Source organism: Saccoglossus kowalevskii, chromosome 21 (assembly GCF_978046115.1).
Source record: "Saccoglossus kowalevskii chromosome 21, keSacKowa6.1, whole genome shotgun sequence".
NCBI classification, from domain to species: Eukaryota; Metazoa; Hemichordata; class Enteropneusta; family Harrimaniidae; genus Saccoglossus; species Saccoglossus kowalevskii.
Window position 1 is genome coordinate 1,493,272 of NC_140661.1, and position 19,572 is coordinate 1,512,843.

At 39.9% G+C, this 19,572-nt stretch overlaps 1 long non-coding RNA gene and 1 other non-coding gene across 2 annotated transcripts; both read left to right on the top strand.

The window, feature by feature from the left end:
* The first annotated feature begins 580 nt into the window (after positions 1-580).
* Positions 581-896, top strand: LOC146729515 (Nuclear RNase P). Its single transcript, XR_014928110.1, has one exon.
* A 15,500-nt stretch (positions 897-16,396) lies between these two features.
* On the top strand, positions 16,397-19,318 carry LOC146729516 (uncharacterized). The gene is made up of 2 exons (XR_014928039.1): positions 16,397-16,700; positions 17,660-19,318. It is a non-coding gene; the product is annotated as an uncharacterized LOC146729516 (long non-coding RNA).
* The last annotated feature ends 254 nt before the right edge of the window (positions 19,319-19,572 follow it).

A 19,572-nucleotide genomic window follows, 5' to 3' on the forward strand; every position in this document is an offset into this window, starting at 1 on the left:
ATATACAGTCGTCTTTTGTTTTGTTTTTTAAACCCACCGCAAATTGTGTGTTCGTAAAACTCTTCAAATGGCCCCGATTTTATAATGGGAAATACCTTAACTTTAACTGTATAAATTGAACAGCATGTAATCACTTAATGAACATTACCTTATGTAGTGTGTTATCGTACAGATTTAATGGTCCGAGAATAAAGATCAACAGTAATTCTGAAGCTGTGTATAACTGAAAATTATACCGAATAAATAAATAAATAAATAAATAAATAAATAAATAAATAAATAAATAAATAAATAAATAAATAAATAAATAAATAAATAAATACATAAATTAATTAATTAATTAATTAATTAATCAATTAATTAATTAATTTTCAGGACGGTCAGTAGTCAAATTTGTTGATGAGGCGACGATTTACCGGGCGTGCCTTTGCCTGATTCCTTTCGGTATTAGAAGGTGAATAGTGCGCCATCGAATGGTAATAGTCATTATCGTATTAATAATTTGCATACTCTCACCTGAGTATGTTTTGTGACTGTCTTACTCTCCATAAGTATCAGTTAAGATATATTATTAATATGTGTTGATGAGAATGCTCACATTAGGGGATACATACAGGCATGTCATTGCTTTCACGCCCCCTGGGAAGGTCTGAGATACAAGCAGAATATATTCCTGAGACAGGAACTGTCCTAACCGGGACAGGTGGGAAAACAGAAATACGGCATGCCAAGGTACGAATCAGATGCACGAAGCCTGGTGACATTGACTAATGTGATCAGGTGGACGTCACGTGTCGTTGTCATAGTTGAAAGTAGTCTCATTGCCAGCAACTTTGAGTGCGATTTGTGAGGTGGTACCTAGTCCATAACTCAATTCAGACTACTCTCTCGTCAACTCCTTTAAACAAAGTTTTCTTACAGTCATGTTACCAAATTATATTTTGAAATCGTTTCATTATCCCGGTGTTGCTACTTTCTAATATCTTATTTCTGAAACTGATTCATAATGTTAAAAGCGGTTACGAGCGATTGGGTAATAAGAGATTATCCCCCAATATTAAAAAAAACTTTACGACCAAGTCATCGAATGACTTAGTAAGCTGACGTCATTTCTCACTATAATCAGATAGATCCGGCCATGAGCTTCAAAGAAATTGTTTCCAAACTGGTTTGACTTTTGAACTGATATTGTATTAACAGGCTAGAGCAACAGACTCTGGTAAAAGCCCGAGTATGAAAACTAATCTGGGATATAATAACATCCGACTCACGATATCACGGTGAGAACTTTATACTCCAAGAGTCTGTGTACGAGAGTTTAATCCGACTTAAAATCATCTCCACAAACCAATATATCAGATATTTATTTTAAGAAACTTCTCGTACATTCGGTGAGTTTCTGCACGAAATTCGTACGAGAAAGGGAAACCACAGAATACGTTATACAAGTTCTAGATTATTCCAAATTATTCCAGATTATTCTAGATTATTGGTCAGGTTTATGTGATCCAGGCTTGTATTGGCTAGGTTTCTGTGATTCCGGCTTGTATTGGTCAGGTTTCTGTGATTCCGGCTTGTATTGGCTAGGTTTCTGTGATTCCGGCTAGTATTGGTCAGGTTTATGTGACCTGGCTTGTATTGGACAGGTTTATGTGATCCTGGCTTGTATTGGACAGGTTTCTGTGATTCCGGCTAGTATTGGTCAGGTTTATGTGATCCTGGCTTGTATTGGCTAGGTTTATGTGATCCTGGCTTGTATTGGTCAGGTTTATGTGATGCTGGCTTGTATTGGTCAGGTTTATGTGATCCTGGCTTGTATTGGCTAGGTTTCTGTGATTCCGGCTAGTATTGGACTGGTTTATGTTATCCTGGCTTGTACTGGCTAGGTTTCTGTGATTCGGGCCAGTATTGGTCAGGTTTATGGCATCCTGGCTTGTATTGGTCAGGTTTATGTGATCCTGGCTTGTATTGGTCAGGTTTATATGATGCTGGCTTGTATTGGTCAGGTTTATGTGATCCTGGCTAGTATTGGGCAGGTTTATGTGATCCTGCCTTGTATTGGACAGGTTTATGTGATCCTGGTTTGTATTGGACAGGTTTATGTGATCCTGGCTTGTATTAGACAGGTTTATGTGATCCTCGTTTGTATTGGTCAGGTTTATGTGATTCTGGCTTGTATTGGTCAGGTTTATGTGATCCTGGCTTGTATTGGACAGGTTTATGTGATCCTGGCTTGTATTAGACAGGTTTATGTGATCCCAGCTTGTATTGGTCAGGTTTATGTGATCCTGGCTTGTATTGGTCAGATTTCTGTGATCCTGGCTTGTATTGGCTAGGTTTATGTGATCCTGGCTTGTATTGGACAGGTTTATGTGATCCTGGCTTGTATTGGCTAGGTTTCTGTGATTTCGGCTAGTATTGGTCAGGTTTATGTGATCCTGGCTTGTATTGGCTAGGTGTATGTGATCCTGGCTTGTATTGGCTAGGTTTATGTGATCCCGGCTTGGGTTGGTCAGGTTTATGTGATCCTGCCTTGTATTGGTCAGATTTATGTGATCCTGGCTTGTATTGGCTAGGTTTCTGTGATTCCGGCTTGTATTGGTCAGGTTTATGTGATCCTGGCTTGTATTGGCTAGGTTTATGTGATCCTGGCTTGTATTGGCTAGGTTTATGTGATCCCGGCTTGAGTTGGTCAGGTTTATGTGATCCTGCCTTCTATTGGTCAGATTTATGTGATCCTGGCTTGTATTGGCTAGGTTTATGTGATCCCGGCTTGTATTGGACAGGTTTATGTGATCCCGGCTTGTATTGAACAGTTTTATGTGATCCTGGTTTGTATTGGTCAGGTTTATGTGATCCCGGCTTGTATTGGTCAGGTTTATGTGACCCTGGCTTGTATTGGCTAGGTTTATGTGATCCCGGCTTGTATTGGACAGGTTTATGTGATCTTGGCTTGTATTGGCTAGGTTTATGTGATCCTGGCTTGTATTGGACAAGTTTATGTGATCCTTGCTTGTATTGGTCAGGGTTATGTGATCCTGGCTTGTATTGGCTAGGTTTATGTGATCCTGACATGTATTGGACAAGTTTATGTGATCCTTGCTTGTATTGGTCAGGGTTATGTGATCCTGGCTTGTATTGGCCAGGTTTATGTGATCCTGGATTGTATTGGACAGGTTTATGTGATTCTTGCTTGTATTGGACAAGTTTATGTGATCCTTGCTTGTATTGGTCAGGGTTGTGTGATCCTGGCTTGTATTGGCCTGGTTTATGTGATCCTGGCTTGTATTGGCTAGGTTTCTGTGATTCCGGCTAGTATTGGACTGGTTTATGTTATCCTGGCTTATACTGGCTAGGTTTCTGTGATTCGGGCTAGTATTGGTCAGGTTTATGGCATCCTGGCTTGTATTGGTCTGGTTTATGTGATCCTGGCTTGTATTGGTCAGGTTTATATGATGCTGGCTTGTATTGGTCAGGTTTATGTGATCCTGGCTTGTATTGGGCAGGTTTATGTGATCCTGCCTTGTATTGGACAGGTTTATGTGATCCTGGTTTGTATTGGACAGGTTTATGTGATCCTGGCTTGTACTAGACAGGTTTATGTGATCCTCGTTTGTATTGGTCAGGTTTATGTGATTCTGGCTTGTATTGGTCAGGTTTATGTGATCCTGGCTTGTATTGGACAGGTTTATGTGATCCTGGCTTGTATTGGACAGGTTTATGTGATCCCAGCTTGTATTGGTCAGGTTTATGCGATCCTGGCTTGTATTGGTCAGATTTCTGTGATCCTGGCTTGTATTGGCTAGGTTTATGTGATCCTGGCTTGTATTGGACAGGTTTATGTGATCCTGGCTTGTATTGGCTAGGTTTCTGTGATTTCGGCTAGTATTGGTCAGGTTTATGTGATCCTGGCTTGTATTGGCTAGGTGTATGTGATCCTGGCTTGTATTGGCTAGGTTTATGTGATCCCGGCTTGGGTTGGTCAGGTTTATGTGATCCTGCCTTGTATTGGTCAGATTTATGTGATCCTGGCTTGTATTGGCTAGGTTTCTGTGATTCCGGCTTGTATTGGTCAGGTTTATGTGATCCTGGCTTGTATTGGCTAGGTTTATGTGATCCTGGCTTGTATTGGCTAGGTTTATGTGATCCCGGCTTGAGTTGGTCAGGTTTATGTGATCCTGCCTTCTATTGGTCAGATTTATGTGATCCTGGCTTGTATTGGCTAGGTTTATGTGATCCCGGCTTGTATTGGACAGGTTTATGTGATCCCGGCTTGTATTGAACAGTTTTATGTGATCCTGGTTTGTATTGGTCAGGTTTATGTGATCCCGGCTTGTATTGGTCAGGTTTATGTGACCCTGGCTTGTATTGGCTAGGTTTATGTGATCCCGGCTTGTATTGGACAGGTTTATGTGATCTTGGCTTGTATTGGCTAGGTTTATGTGATCCTGGCTTGTATTGGACAAGTTTATGTGATCCTTGCTTGTATTGGTCAGGGTTATGTGATCCTGGCTTGTATTGGCTAGGTTTATGTGATCCTGACATGTATTGGACAAGTTTATGTGATCCTTGCTTGTATTGGTCAGGGTTATGTGATCCTGGCTTGTATTGGCTAGGTTTATGTGATCCTGGCTTGTATTGGACAAGTTTATGTGATTCTTGCTTGTATTGGACAAGTTTATGTGATCCTTGCTTGTATTGGTCAGGGTTGTGTGATCCTGGCTTGTATTGGCCTGGTTTATGTGATCCTGGCTTTTATTGGACAAGTTTATGTGATCCTTGCTTGTATTGGTCAGGGTTATGTGATCCTGGCTTGTATTGGCTAGGTTTCCCTGATTCCGGCTAGTATTGGACAGGTTTATGTGATCCTGGCTTGTATTGGTCAGATTTATGTGATCCTGGCTTGTATTGGCTAGGTTTATGTGATCCTGGCTTGTATTGGACAAGTTTATGTGATCCTTGCTTGTATTGGTCTAGGTTATGTGATCCTGGCTTGTATTGGTCAGGTTTATGTGATCCTGGCTTGTATTGGTCAGGTTTATGCGATCCTTGCTTGTATTGGTCAGGTTTATGTGATCCTGGCTTGTATTGGTCAGGTTATGTGATCCTGGCTTGTATTGGTCAGGTCTATGTGATCCTGGCTTGTATTGGTCAGGTTCATATGATCCTGGCTTGTATTGGTCAGATTTATGTGATCCTTGCTTGTATTGGTCAGGTTTATGTAATCATTGCTTGTATTCGTCAGGTTTATGTGATCCTTGCTCGTATTGGTCATGTTTATGTGATCCTTGCTTGTATTGGTCAGGTTTATGTGATCCTGGCTTGTATTGGCTAAGTTTATGTGATCCTGGCTTGTATTGGACAGGTTTATGTGATCCTTGCTTGTATTGATCATGTTTATGTGATCCTTGCTTGTATTGGTCAGGTTTATGTGATACTTGCTTGTATTGGTCAGGTTTATGTGATCCTGGCTTGTATTGGTCAGGTTTATGTGATCCTGAGTTGTATTGGCTAGATTTATGTGATCCCGGCTTGTATTGGACAGGTTTCTGTATTCCGGCTAATATTGGACAGATTTATGTGATCCTGGCTTGTATTGGCTAGGTTTATGTGATCCTGGCTTGTATTGGACAGGTTTATGTGATCCCGGCTTGTATTGGACAGGTTTATGTGATTCTGGTTTGTATTGGTCAGGTTTATGTGATCCTGGCTTGTATTGGTCAGGTTTATTTGACCCTGGCTTGTATTGGCTAGGTTTATGTGATCCCGGCTTGTATAGGACAGGTTTATGTGATCCTGGCTTGTATTGGGCAGGTTTATGTGATCCTGGCTTGTATTGGACAGGTTTATGTGATCCTTGCTTGTATTGGTCAGGTTTATGTGATCCTGGCTTGTATTGGTCAGGTTATGTGATCCTGGCTTGTATTGGTCAGGTTTATGTGATCCTGGCTTGTATTGGTCAGGTTATGTGATCCTGGCTTGTATTGGTCAGGTTTATGTGATCCTGGCTTGTATTGGCTAGGTTTATGTGATCCTGGCTTGTATTGGACAAGTTTATGTGATCCTTGCTTGTATTGGTCAGGTTTATGTGATCCTGGCTTGTATTGGTCAGGTTTATGTGATCCTGAGTTGTATTGGCTAGATTTATGTGATCCCGGCTTGTATTGGACAGGTTTCTGTATTCCGGCTAATATTGGACAGATTTATGTGATCCTGGCTTGTATTGGCTAGGTTTGTGTGATCCTGGCTTGTATTGGACAGGTTTATGTGATCCCGGCTTGTATTGGACAGGTTTATGTGATCCTGGTTTGTATTGGTCAGGTTTATGTGATCCTGGCTTGTATTGGTCAGGTTTATTTGACCCTGGCTTGTATTGGCTAGGTTTATGTGATCCCGGCTTGTATAGGACAGGTTTATGTGATCCTGGCTTGTATTGGGCAGGTTTATGTGATCCTGGCTTGTATTGGACAGGTTTATGTGATCCTTGCTTGTATTGGTCAGGTTTATGTGATCCTGGCTTGTATTGGTCAGGTTATGTGATCCTGGCTTGTATTGGTCAGGTTTATGTGATCCTGGCTTGTATTGGTCAGGTTATGTGATCCTGGCTTGTATTGGTCAGGTTTATGTGATCCTGGCTTGTATTGGCTAGGTTTATGTGATCCTGGCTTGTATTGGACAAGTTTATGTGATCCTTGCTTGTATTGGTCAGGGTTATGTGATCCTGGCTTGTATTGGCTAGGTTTATGTGATCCTGGCTTGTATTGGACAGGTTTATGTGATTCTTGCTTGCACTGGTCAGGTTTATGTGATCCTGGCTTGTATTGGTCAGGTTTATGCGATCCTTGCTTGTATTGGTCAGGTTTATGTGATCCTGGCTTGTATTGGTCAGGTTATGTGATCCTGGCTTGTATTGGTCAGGTCTATGTGATCCTGGCTTGTATTGGTCAGGTTCATATGATCCTGGCTTGTATTGGTCAGATTTATGTGATCCTTGCTTGTATTGGTCAGGTTTATGTGATCATTGCTTGTATTCGTCAGGTTTATGTGATCCTTGCTCGTATTGGTCAGGTTTATGTGATCCTTGCTTGTATTGGTCAGGTTTATGTGATCCTGGCTTGTATTGGCTAGGTTTATGTGATCCTGGCTTGTATTGGACAGGTTTCTGTATTCCGGCTAGTATTGGACAGATTTATGTGATCCTGGCTTGTATTGGCTAGGTTTATGTGATCCTGGCTTGTATTGGACAGGTTTATGTGATCCCGGCTTGTATTGGACAGGTTTATGTGATCCTGGTTTGTATTGGTCAGGTTTATGTGATCCTGGCTTGTATTGGTCAGGTTTATTTGACCATGGCTTGTATTGGCTAGATTCATGTGATCCCGGCTTGTATAGGACAGGTTTATGTGATCCTGGCTTGTATTGGGCAGGTTTATGTGATCCTGGCTTGTATTGGACAGGTTTATGTGATCCTTGCTTGTATTGGTCAGGTTTATGTGATCCTGGCTTGTATTGGTCAGGTTATGTGATCCTGGCTTGTATTGGTCAGGTTTATGTGATCCTGGCTTGTATTGGTCAGGTTATGTGATCCTGGCTTGTATTGGTCAGGTTTATTTGACCCTGGCTTGTATTGGCTAGGTTTATGTGATCCTGGCTTGTATTGGACAAGTTTATGTGATCCTTGCTTGTATTGGTCAGGTTTATGTGATCCTGGTTTGTATTGGTCAGGTTTATGTGATCCCGGCTTGTATTGGTCAGGTTTATATGACCCTGGCTTGTATTGGCTAGGTTTATGTGATCCTGGCTTGTATTGGTCAGGTTATGTGATCCTGGCTTGTATTGGTCAGGTCTATGTGATACTGGCTTGTATTGGTCAGGTTTATGTGATCCTGGCTTGTATTGGTCAGATTTATGTGATCCTTGCTTGTATTGGCTAGGTTTATGTGATCCCGGCTTGAGTTGGTCAGGTTTATGTGATCCTGCCTTGTATTGGCCGGATTTATGTGATCCTGGCTTGTATTGGACAGGTTTATGTGATCTGGCTTGTATTGGACAGGTTTATGTGATCCTGGCTTGTATTGGACAGGTTTCTGTGATTCCGGCTAGTATTGGTCAGGTTTATGTGATCCTGGCTTGTATTGGCTAGGTTTATGTGATCCTGGCTTGTATTGGCTAGGTTTATGTGATCCCGGCTTGAGTTGGTCAGGTTTATATGATCCTACCTTGTATTGGTCAGATTTATGTGATCCTGGCTTGTATTGGCTAGGTTTATGTGATCCCGGCTTGTATTGGACAGGTTTATGTGATCCTGGCTTGTATTGGACAGGTTTATGTGATCCTGGTTTGTATTGGTCGGGTTTATGTGATCCCGGCTTGTATTGGTCAGGTTTATGTGACCCTGGCTTGTATTGGCTAGGTTTATGTGATCCCGGCTTGTATTGGACAGGTTTATGTGATCTTGGCTTGTATTGGCTAGGTTTCTCTGATTCCGGCTAGTATTGGACAGGTTTATGTGATCCTGGCTTGTATTGGACAAGTTTATGTGATCCTTGCTTGTATTGGTCAGGGTTATGTGATCCTGGCTTGTATTGGCTAGGTTTATGTGATCCTGACTTGTATTGGACAGGTTTATGTGATTCTTGCTTGTATTGGTCAGGCTTATGTGATCCTGGCTTGTATTGGTCAGATTTATGTGATCCTTGCTTGTATTGGTCAGGTTTATGTGATCCTGGCTTGTATTGGACAGGTTTATGTGATCCTTGCTTGTATTGGTCAGGTTTATGTGATCTTGGCTTGTATTGGTCAGGTCTATGTGATCCTGGCTTGTATTGGTCAGGTTTATGTGATCCTGGCTTGTATTGGTCAGATTTATGTGATCCTGGCTTGTATTGGCTAGGTTTATGTGATCCCGGCTTGAGTTGGTCAGGTTTATGTGATCCTGCCTTCTATTGGTCAGATTTATGTGATCCTGGCTTTTATTGGCTAGGTTTATGTGTTCCCGGCTTGTATTGCACAGGCTTATGTGATCCCGGCTTGTATTGGACAGGTTTATGTGATCCTGGTTTGTATTGGTCAGGTTTATGTGATCCCGGCTTGTATTGGTCAGGTTTATGTGACCCTGGCTTGTATTGGCTAGGTTTATGTGATCCTGGCTTGTATTGGACAGGTTTATGTGATCCTTGCTTGTATTGATCATGTTTATATTATCCTTGCTTGTATTGGTCAGGTTTATGTGATCCTTGCTTGTATTGGTCAGGTTTATGTGATCCTGGCTTGTATTGGTCAGGTTTATGTGATCCTGGCTTGTATTGGACAGGTTTATGTGATCCTTGCTTGTATTGGTCAGGTTTATGTGATCCTGGCTTGTATTGGTCAGGTTATGTGATCCTGGCTTATATTGGTCAGGTCTATGTGATCCTGGCTTTTATTGGTCAGGTTTATATGATCCTGGGTTGTATTGGTCAGATTTATGTGATCCTTGCTTGTATTGGTCAGGTTCATGTGATCATTGCTTGTATTCGTCAGGTTTATGTGATCCTTGCTCGTATTGGTCATGTTTATGTGATCCTTGCTTGTATTGGTCAGGTTTATGTGATCCTGGCTTGTATTGGCCAGGTTTATGTGATCCTGGCTTGTATTGGACAGGTTTATGTGATCCTTGCTTGTATTGATCATGTTTATGTGATCCTTGCTTGTATTGGTCAGGTTTATGTGATCCTTGCTTGTATTGGTCAGGTTTATGTGATCCTGGCTTGTATTGGTCAGGTTTATGTGATCCTGAGTTGTATTGGCTAGGTTTATGTGATCCCGGCTTGTATTGGACAGGTTTCTGTATTCCGACTAGTATTGGACAGGTTTATGTGATCCTGGCTTGTATTGGCTAGGTTTATGTGATCCCGGCTTGAGTTGATCAGGTTTATGTGATCCTGCCTTGTATTGGTCAGATTTATGTGATCCTGGCTTGTATTGGCTAAGTTTATGTGATCCTGGCTTGTATTGGACAGGTTTATGTGATCCCGGCTTGTATTGGACAGGTTTATGTGATCCTGGTTTGTATTGGTCAGGTTTATGTGATCCTGGCTTGTATTGGTCAGGTTTATTTGACCCTGGCTTGTATTGGCTAGGTTTATGTGATCCCGGCTTGTATTGGACAGGTTTATGTGATCCTGGCTTGTATTGGACAGGTTTATGTGATCCTTGCTAGTATTGGTCAGGTTTATGTGATCTTGGCTTGTATTGGTCAGGTCTATGTGATCCTGGCTTGTATTGGTCAGGTTTATGTGATCCTGGCTTGTATTGGTCAGATTTATGTGATCCTGCCTTCTATTGGTCAGATTTATGTGATCCTGGCTTGTATTGGCTAGGTTTATGTGATCCTGGCTTGTATTGGACAGGTTCATATGATCCTGGCTTTTATTGGACAGGTTTATGTGATCCTTGCTTGTATTGTTCAGGTTTATGTGATCCTGGCTTGTATTGGTCAGGTTATGTGATCCTGGCTTGTATTGGTCAGGTTTATGTGATCCTGGCTTGTATTGGTCAGGTTATGTGATCCTGGCTTGTATTGGTCAGGTCTATGTGATACTGGCTTGTATTGGTCAGGTTTATGTGATCCTGGCTTGTATTGGTCAGATTTATGTGATCCTTGCTTGTATTGGCTAGGTTTATGTGATCCCGGCTTGAATTGGTCAGGTTTATGTGATCCTGCCTTGTATTGGCCAGATTTATGTGATCCTGGCTAGTATTGGCTAGGTTTATGTGATCCTGGCTTATATTGGCTAGGTGTCTGTGATTCCGGCTAGTATTGGTCAGGTTTATGTGATCTGGCCTGTATTGGACAGGTTTATGTGATCCTGGCTTGTATTGGACAGGTTTCTGTGATTCCGGCTAGTATTGGTCAGGTGTATGTGATTCCGGCTAGTATTGGACAGGTTTATGTGATCCTGGCTTGTATTGGTCAGATTTATGTGATCCTGGCTTGTATTGGCTAGGTTTATGTGATCCTGGCTTGTATTGGACAGGTTTATGTGATCCTTGCTTGTAATGGACAGGTTTATGTGATCCTGGCTTGTATTGGACAGGTTTATGTGATCCTGGCTTGTATTGGCTAGGTTTCTGTGATTCCGGCTTGTATTGGTCAGGTTTCTGAGTTCGTCTAAAGAATATTGCATCGTTTCCAATTCATAGTGTCTAAATAGTCTGCCTCATAAACCCGTTGATTGCTTCCATACACCAAGAATGAGAGAGTATTTACCGTGCCGTGTGAGTAAAGTACTTTGGACACTGGTACAGCCCGCAGTCGCTGTCTCTGAAATATAAGATAATCATAAAATATAATATGATAATTATCACGAAATGTGGTTCAGAATTCATATTGTGCAAATGTATGTGTACCCAAAAATTACATTGCACAGCAAACAAGTACAAAGTCTCCACAAAAAATATTACAATTTTCCAAGTAGTCATGTTGATATGCTAGGTCGTTGCTACAATTTTCATCAATTTTCACCATTTTTTTTTAATGTTTCCCCAATTTACCCTTTCTGTTTGCAATCAAGTACTCAGTTTTCTGTACCTTCTGCACGAAGTCTTTAATTCCTCAAATTTTGTTTTTTTTACCCTGACATCTGCAAATATAAATAAACCTTCTGGCAACCAAAAGCAAAACGTTTAACAGGAGGGGAAGAAGGCTATCACCAAACAAAAAGCATTCTGGGTCGTTTACCCAAGGGAAACTCAGTTTTGTCCCCCATATCTCAAAGAATGTATCCCAAAATAATTTTACTACTGGACATTCATAGAAAAGATGAAGCAGATTTTCGCCAGGCCCCTTACAGAACGTACAAGCTCCTGATTCAATTTTTGGTGGGGTCATCTTACATAGAACCGTGTTGGTTACCAGGATATTGTGGATGATTTTCCATTGAAATTCACTGAGCTTTGACTTTATTGTGAGTTTAAATGGTGCTAAGTAAAAACTTTCCCATTCAGTAATATTGGAGTTCAATGTTTCAACATGATACATTTCAGATCATGGCGTAATAAAATATCGCTTTATCACTTCTGGAGTTACTAACTTAGTTTTACATTGTTTCAAATGAATTTGAACGCCCACAAATCTGATACCCAACATATCATCCTCAAGGCTAGCAATTTTTTTTATATCTACTTCCTTTTTTCATTCGCGTGGTAGTGCGACCACACTTCCAAACCAATCCAAAACATACTACTAAAGAAACCCCTCACAGTAATGGGGAGAACATTAATATTAAAGTTATTCCTTAAAAGAGTTTCTATTCCCACAACTCGAGACAGTTTCTTCTTTAATATCCATTTCCAAGGGTGGACTATACATTGTCAAACAGATGACGTAACCAATCTATTCGTTGAGCCTTCACTATTGCAAAAATATCGGGTACTTTTAGGCCACCTACACAAATGTCCCCTATCATTGTTTTCCTGGCCACCTTATCTTTTCCTTTCCAAAGAAATGAAAATAACATTCTGTTTATTTCTTTCAGGTATCTGTTAGGGCAATCCGTGAGACTAAGAACATACTGAACTCGTGAAATTGCAGCCTTACGGACTACATTTTGTGACGTCATAATCACAGTGATTCGTACATCGGCACAGATCGTATTTAATACATCCTACTGTTAAATGTTTCGATTATAACTTTGTACACAAAAAACTCAAATTACTAAGCTGAACGAAAATGTTATGCATTCTGGCCTTCCCACATGACTATGTTTTGTTGTCCAGGGAGACGATAACTATCCATATTGTAACCTACTAGTATTCCTACATTGTTTAGTTTTTCAGTTGCACACTCATTTATAGTTTGTTTGTTTATAGTGCGTTCGCGTGGCGTAGAAAATACGCTGATATTTTCCTAAAGATAACATTTTTTTCAGTGGCATAATCGACTTCATACACCAAATATTTCGATATAGTATTACTTGCCGATATGCATGCGCCTTAGTACAAATATCTATTTATTAACTCGAGTATGTGTTCAAAATTATATCCCAATCCAACATTCGGGTATAAAATGTACTCTTTTTAATTGCAAGTATAGTGTGTCTTGAATAGTTCCATGATAGACGTTTACTGACTGCGTATGTTAATGTTATGACTCAGAATACATTAATGTCACAGTGTTCTATTTTTCTCTCCAAATTTTGTATTTTGGGTCAAATGTAAATAAATTCTTACATGCAAATTATCCACTGATTGATTTTTTTCAATAACTATATTTTTAGCTGAATTGTTGAGACAGCAACTTTGATCTTTCACGTACTCCAAAAATGCACCACGAGCCTCCTCTTCCGATATCGCGGGAATTCTGGGAAAATATACATTGGAGTTAATGCAAAGCTACTTACCAGATTGTGCCTGATTGGTTACCCAACCCAAACAGTCAGACCAATCAGAGCAGCTTGACACGTTAGTATGACGTAACAAATGTTGTCGTGTATATATGCTTCGATTCTGAGTGAAGTAATGGTATGCGGAATATAGTAAGACCATGGTACACACATACATATATACATACATACATACATAACAGTACTTGCCCTAAATAACTTTCTTGAAATTCAGATTCCAGTGACGATAGTTGGACAGGTGGTGGTCTAACAGCGTCGTTATTGTTGAACCCCACATGTTCGTTTCCTGCTATGAGCTGCAGTGTTTTATAATCAGAACTGAGACTGTCTTTGCCTTGGTAACATTCACCTGACTCCCACGTGTAAATGGGTTGGTCCATATTGCCATCTGGGAAGCGCCATGCTAGAAAACAAATACCACAATCGGTGTTGAGGTTACATTCATACACTAATGCATCATGGGAGTTGAGTGTATATAAAATATTCTATCAATCCCTGTTCTCAACTCTCAACATCCTACATCATACTACATCACTTCTCGCCAACTGCGACATCGCTCTGGTCTCCCATTTGCCAGAGGCTTTGCTACTAAACAGGTTAAAGCGCGGTAGTCGTCGCGCTGCACATGTGCCACATTTGTGTTGATAAACATTGGTTTTCCCACAATCCAATGCGCTTTTCAAATGGAAATCACTAGTATGAGGTTTGACCTGGGCGCGACTTGCACTGATTACCGCCGGTGACTCCTTCGATACCTTCCAATAACATGAAAATTACTTAGTTAAAGCTTGGAAACGTCTCAGTTCTTACTCGTTGATCTGCGCAACAGTCAAAGTCGCCATCTTTGTTTACATGAGACCCATATATCTCGCACATGTGCACCGCGACGACTACCGCGCTTTAAACAAACACAATAAATGAGGAAGCAGCTGATCCACTAGGAGATTGTGCTGACACGTACGTGGAGTGATTGGTCCTATCGAATACGGCCATTTTCCTGCCTCTTCTTGTTTTGTGTAAACACTTTGTTTGACAGACGAGATTTCTGCTGGTTGTGTGAAAGTGTTGGTTGTAGTAAATCTCCCGTCTGAGGGCGCTGTTTGCAACAATGAACCGTATCTGTTGCTTGTCCCAAGCTGCACGGGTACGGACACGGTCTTCCGCTCCTTCGGATAACTTATGAAAGTTCCTAAAAGTGTAGTTTTGAATTAGCGTTAGACGTGTTTGGTCGACTTAGAAACTATTAATATTAATATTAATATTAATATTAATATTAATATTAATATTAATATTAATATTAATAATAATAATAATAATAATTTATTGTCATTTGTTTTGAATTGAAAATAGTCAATTGCTATTTTAACATCAAAAAAAATAACGCAAAGGAAGAAAAATAACTGATAAAATGAATTTTGACATTTTAGGCGTATTCATTTTTACCACATTTTCCTGGGAAAGAACGAGATCTATTGTCATTTTAAATGGCATTTAATTTAACGCATTTCACTTAACTCGTCGAATAACTTAAAAAGAAAGTGAAAGAGTTTAAAATATGAATTAATTACTCTACGTATTGGAAGGAAGCACTTAGTACATGCCTATATGATGGTAAGATTGCCGACTGTGTGGTTCCATATGTGACAGGGTAGCCATTTATAGCGATTTGCTGGTCACTGAAATATAAGTATGCGAATATCACACAAAAGCTCTCATTTCTGTAGATATATTTAGTATATGTTGTACTGTATGCTGCCATACTGGAGATGTATGATTCGACTTTGTCGCATCTACTGCAACGTTCACAATAATTATGACGTCATGTATATAAACATGCAAATATAAATGATATGATGACGTAACGAGTGCGTGCCATATGTTACATTATGACATTTGTGATAATTAATATTTCAGATGATAAATAGAGGATCTCCAATGAGTGACCGTGTAATATCGGATTTATTAAACGAGTGTAGTAATTTTCATATGTTCCGAGCCTTTGGCGAGGAACATATGAAAATTACTACACGAGTTTAATAAATCCGATATTACACGGTCACGAATTTGAGATCCTATTTATCACATGTATTCTTTTTTGTTGTAATTCAAAGCCAAATGTTTCCACTGTCGTCGGCAGCCGAAATCGACAACGCAAACACAGGGCGCATTGATTCGGTCGAACAAGTAAAAGTGAAGAGTCATTGAAGAGACAAAAGCGACTTTTACTTGTTCGACCGAATCAATGCGCCCTGTGTTTGCGTTGTCGATTTCGGCTGCCGACGACAGTGGAAACATTTGGCTTTGAATTACAACAAAAAAGAATACATATGATAAATAGGATCTCAAATTCGTGACCGTGTAATATCGGATTTATCTACACTCGTTTAATAAATCCGATATTACACGGTCACTCATTGGAGATCCTCTATTTATCACATGTATCATGCACTTTCGGTGTAATAACACCCGTGTGATATTTTTGGCTCGGAACATATGAAAATTACTACACTCGTTTAATAAATCCGATATTACACGGTCACTCATTGGAGATCCTCTATTTATCACATGTATCATGCACTTTCGGTGTAATAACACCCGTGTGTTATTTTTGGCTCGGAACATATGAAAATTACTACACTCGTTTAATAAATCCGATATTACACGGTCACGAATTTGAGATCCTATTTATCACATGTATTCTTTTTTGTTGTAATTCAAAGCCAAATGTTTCCACTGTCGTCGGCAGCCGAAATCGACAACGCAAACACGGGGCGCATTGATTCGGTCGAACAAGTAAAAGTGAAGAGTCATTGAAGAGACAAAAGCGATCAAAAAGAACTTTAATAAAGGTCCAAACACCAAACTACATACAAATACAAATAAACAAATTACATTATTTTTAACTTAAACACTTAAAGCGAAAAACGAAAGCAGTAAAAACTATTAAATACATCAAAAAGCTGTAGGAACTACAAGTATTTATCGGGGGTTTCCCCGTCACTCTATGACGTCATTGACATGGTCCACGAGATCAAACATGGAAGTCAACGCTGCGTCGATTGAAAGTTATTATTTAGTTCTCATCTGATGACTGAGAGGAATCAAACACATATATCCGACGTCTTTTCGGTGGAATTGTTGAACTATCATTGTTGGCAATGTTGTAATGTACGTGTACATTAAATACTCCGCCGGAAATGGGGCCTCCAAATATCGGTGTGGATTGTGAACTCAAGGTCGAGGCATGATGGCTGATATTGGTTGATGTCAACTGGGACGCGATGTTACGTTGTGGTTGAGGTTGCATAACAGAAGGTATTGATGTTTGACACGGGTTTGATGTGCTATAGTTAGGGGTGGCTACTTGATTATTCAAAATGCCAGAAATTTCTCTGTGTTGGTTTTCTGATATAGTGCTGTAGGCATTGACGGACTCAATCTGATTAAAATCTGATGTAGTGTACGGGCTTTAATTATTTTGGCTATAAACTTATTTTAATTATATTTTTTATTACTTTTGTTATTAATGCCCTTTTATTTTATTATTTTACTTTGATTTTGATTTTGTGATTTTTTTTAATTCCGCCCTACCTACATCTGATCCGACGCCTATGTAACAAGATTTCAATGAGACCCACTATCGACGATTTTAGTCAACGAATCACAGACCTCCTTCTATAGCGCACATGATGACGTCACCGGGCGGAGTCGGGTGGCAAACACAGTCAAATAAAATGGCGGATTATACTGACGTTAGCGACCGAGAATAACACGGCTTTTCGGTACGTTTATCATTGTCAAATGCAACGAAAGTCATTTTTATGTTAAAATTGTGGCTCGAATGGTTCGACTTTAGATCGTTATTTTGCATAGTTATTCTGGGAGTGACGATTTTGTTTCCACCGTTTCGACCGAACACCAGTGTCTTTTTCCAGTCGCCTGCCCTGGAGACGGGTGATGTTTTGTTGACGATCGGGCCAACATCGTCTACGGCATTGAAGCAGAGCTGTAAATATTCATCAAATTGTATCAACATTTTGTACATTATACAATAACTCTTTATTAAAGTAATTGAGCTGATTTGGACTGGAATAAAATATTTTTTATTGGAACACAACGCAATTGATCAGGAAATATTTTTTGCTCCAATTTTTTGCGTCGATGCCGTGGGTCGGTGACCGTTATACAATTTAAAATCAGTTTGCATTGTTTACTATAGCTGTTTACAGTGTTCTAATCATTACGATATACTTATTTTTTTGCTTCCATTCTAGATAATTATGCTCAGTGATGTAAAATTGAAGCGATGACTGAATGAACGAACCTTGGCTGGCGAAGATGTATCTGGAAGTGTACACATTTGTTGGAAGTGAAAAAAATATTCAATGTAATGACAAAAATTGTAAAATGCTGTGGAATTTCTTTTGCAAATAAAAATATACTAGCAATTTTCTATTAATGGTTTATTCAAGTGGGCAAAATATAATGTACAAAAAGATTGCCCGTAGAGTGTCGCTACACTGAAAAGTAAGCAACCGACAGCCTGTATAAAAGGAGGGCTGTGATTGGCTGTTACTTACGCGAGATTTGAACGGGACTTACATAGGCGTAGGATCAGATGTAGGTAGGGCGGAATTAAAAAAAAATCTCAAAATCAAAGTAAAATAATAAAATAAAAGGGCATTAATAAAAAAAATTAAAAAAAATAAAATAAGTTTATAGCCAAAATAATTAAAGCCCGTACACTACATCAGATTTTAATCAGATTGTGACGGACTGAATGTTACGATGACCGGAGATCTGCATTATTTGTGTCGGTGGTATATTTTGGTCACTTAATTTCTGGATGAGATGCTTTCTGGCACTATGATTTGTGAGGCGTTTGTTTGGGGGTAAATTTGCTGCAGTTGCCATATTTTTCATCAGGGAACCTATTTTATTAATTCCGATAGGCTGGTGACGGAACCACTGCTCACCCGGTCTGGGCAGTCCGCGAGAATGCGTGGCGATGTAGTATGGGTCGTCACTATTTGTGTAACTAGCTGGTCGTAAACTGAGGTATTTTTTTGAAAATAGCAACTGGACATCTTCTGGGATTCGCAGGGACGTCCCACATCCTTGGCTTCACTTTTCTGGTATCCCTTGGATTTTCTCCAGTCCGAGTTTTAGTTTGCCGTTCAGAGAACTCAAGATATTCACGACCGCTACTATCAGTACATAGGCTCACATCTCCCCAACACATGTTACGGTGCTCGGTATTACCCCTCAGACCAAAATGTACTGTGTTATAAAACCACATGGTATTTATTATGGCTTCAGGACTGTGGGACCCAAACTGTCCCGATTCCCACAGAATTTCGATTTCCTCATCTGTAGCCGCCTCAGCTGTTCGCGGTAGGTTGCCCTTACCATTTTTCTTTAATTTCTTCCGTTTTGCTTTTATTGTTTCCCGCACCTCATTAAACTCAATACTACTGATCAGTGAATACATGTATTTGTGTCGTTTCAGGTGACGTTCAAAGCTAGAAAGCATAGATCTTAATGAAGTAGGCTCGTAGTCATCACCGCTTGGTTTACGGACACTGATAAAGAATTTGCATATAATTGTTTCCAGTTCTTTTGGAGGGATTTCGTGGATTTCTCTAGCTTCTTGTATTTCTGGTGTCTTCAAAAATTGGCCCAATAATCTCATATCATATAGAGTTTTCTTGGCTGTGTTTTTGTTTTGTTGAGTTTCGATTGCTCTTCTGACATCGTCATCGGTGACTGGCACCGTGACAAATCTACATGGTCGTGAAGGCCCGGCCTCGGCGCCGTCGCTGTCAGTGGTCTGTGCTGTCGCTTCACCCAAGGAAGCATTTTCTGTGACGAAAAGAAATGTTACATTTGTTATTATAAATATAAAAATAAATTCATGTTGTGGAATCATTTTATTTAGTACTCGCAGTATTGTGATGTATTTTTATCCAATGCATTATGCGATCATACAATACGCCGAGTGATCATGATCTCAGTATATCAGTTCTGACGAAAGAAAACAACGTAAACGTACCTTCACTTGGTCTTTCTTGCTCATCATTCATAAATTCTGCCACGTCTATATCAAAAGTATTGACTATAAGTCGCCCATATGTATCATGATTTCGAACGTTCGATCAGCTGAAGGTTTGTTTACTTTGAGATGCAA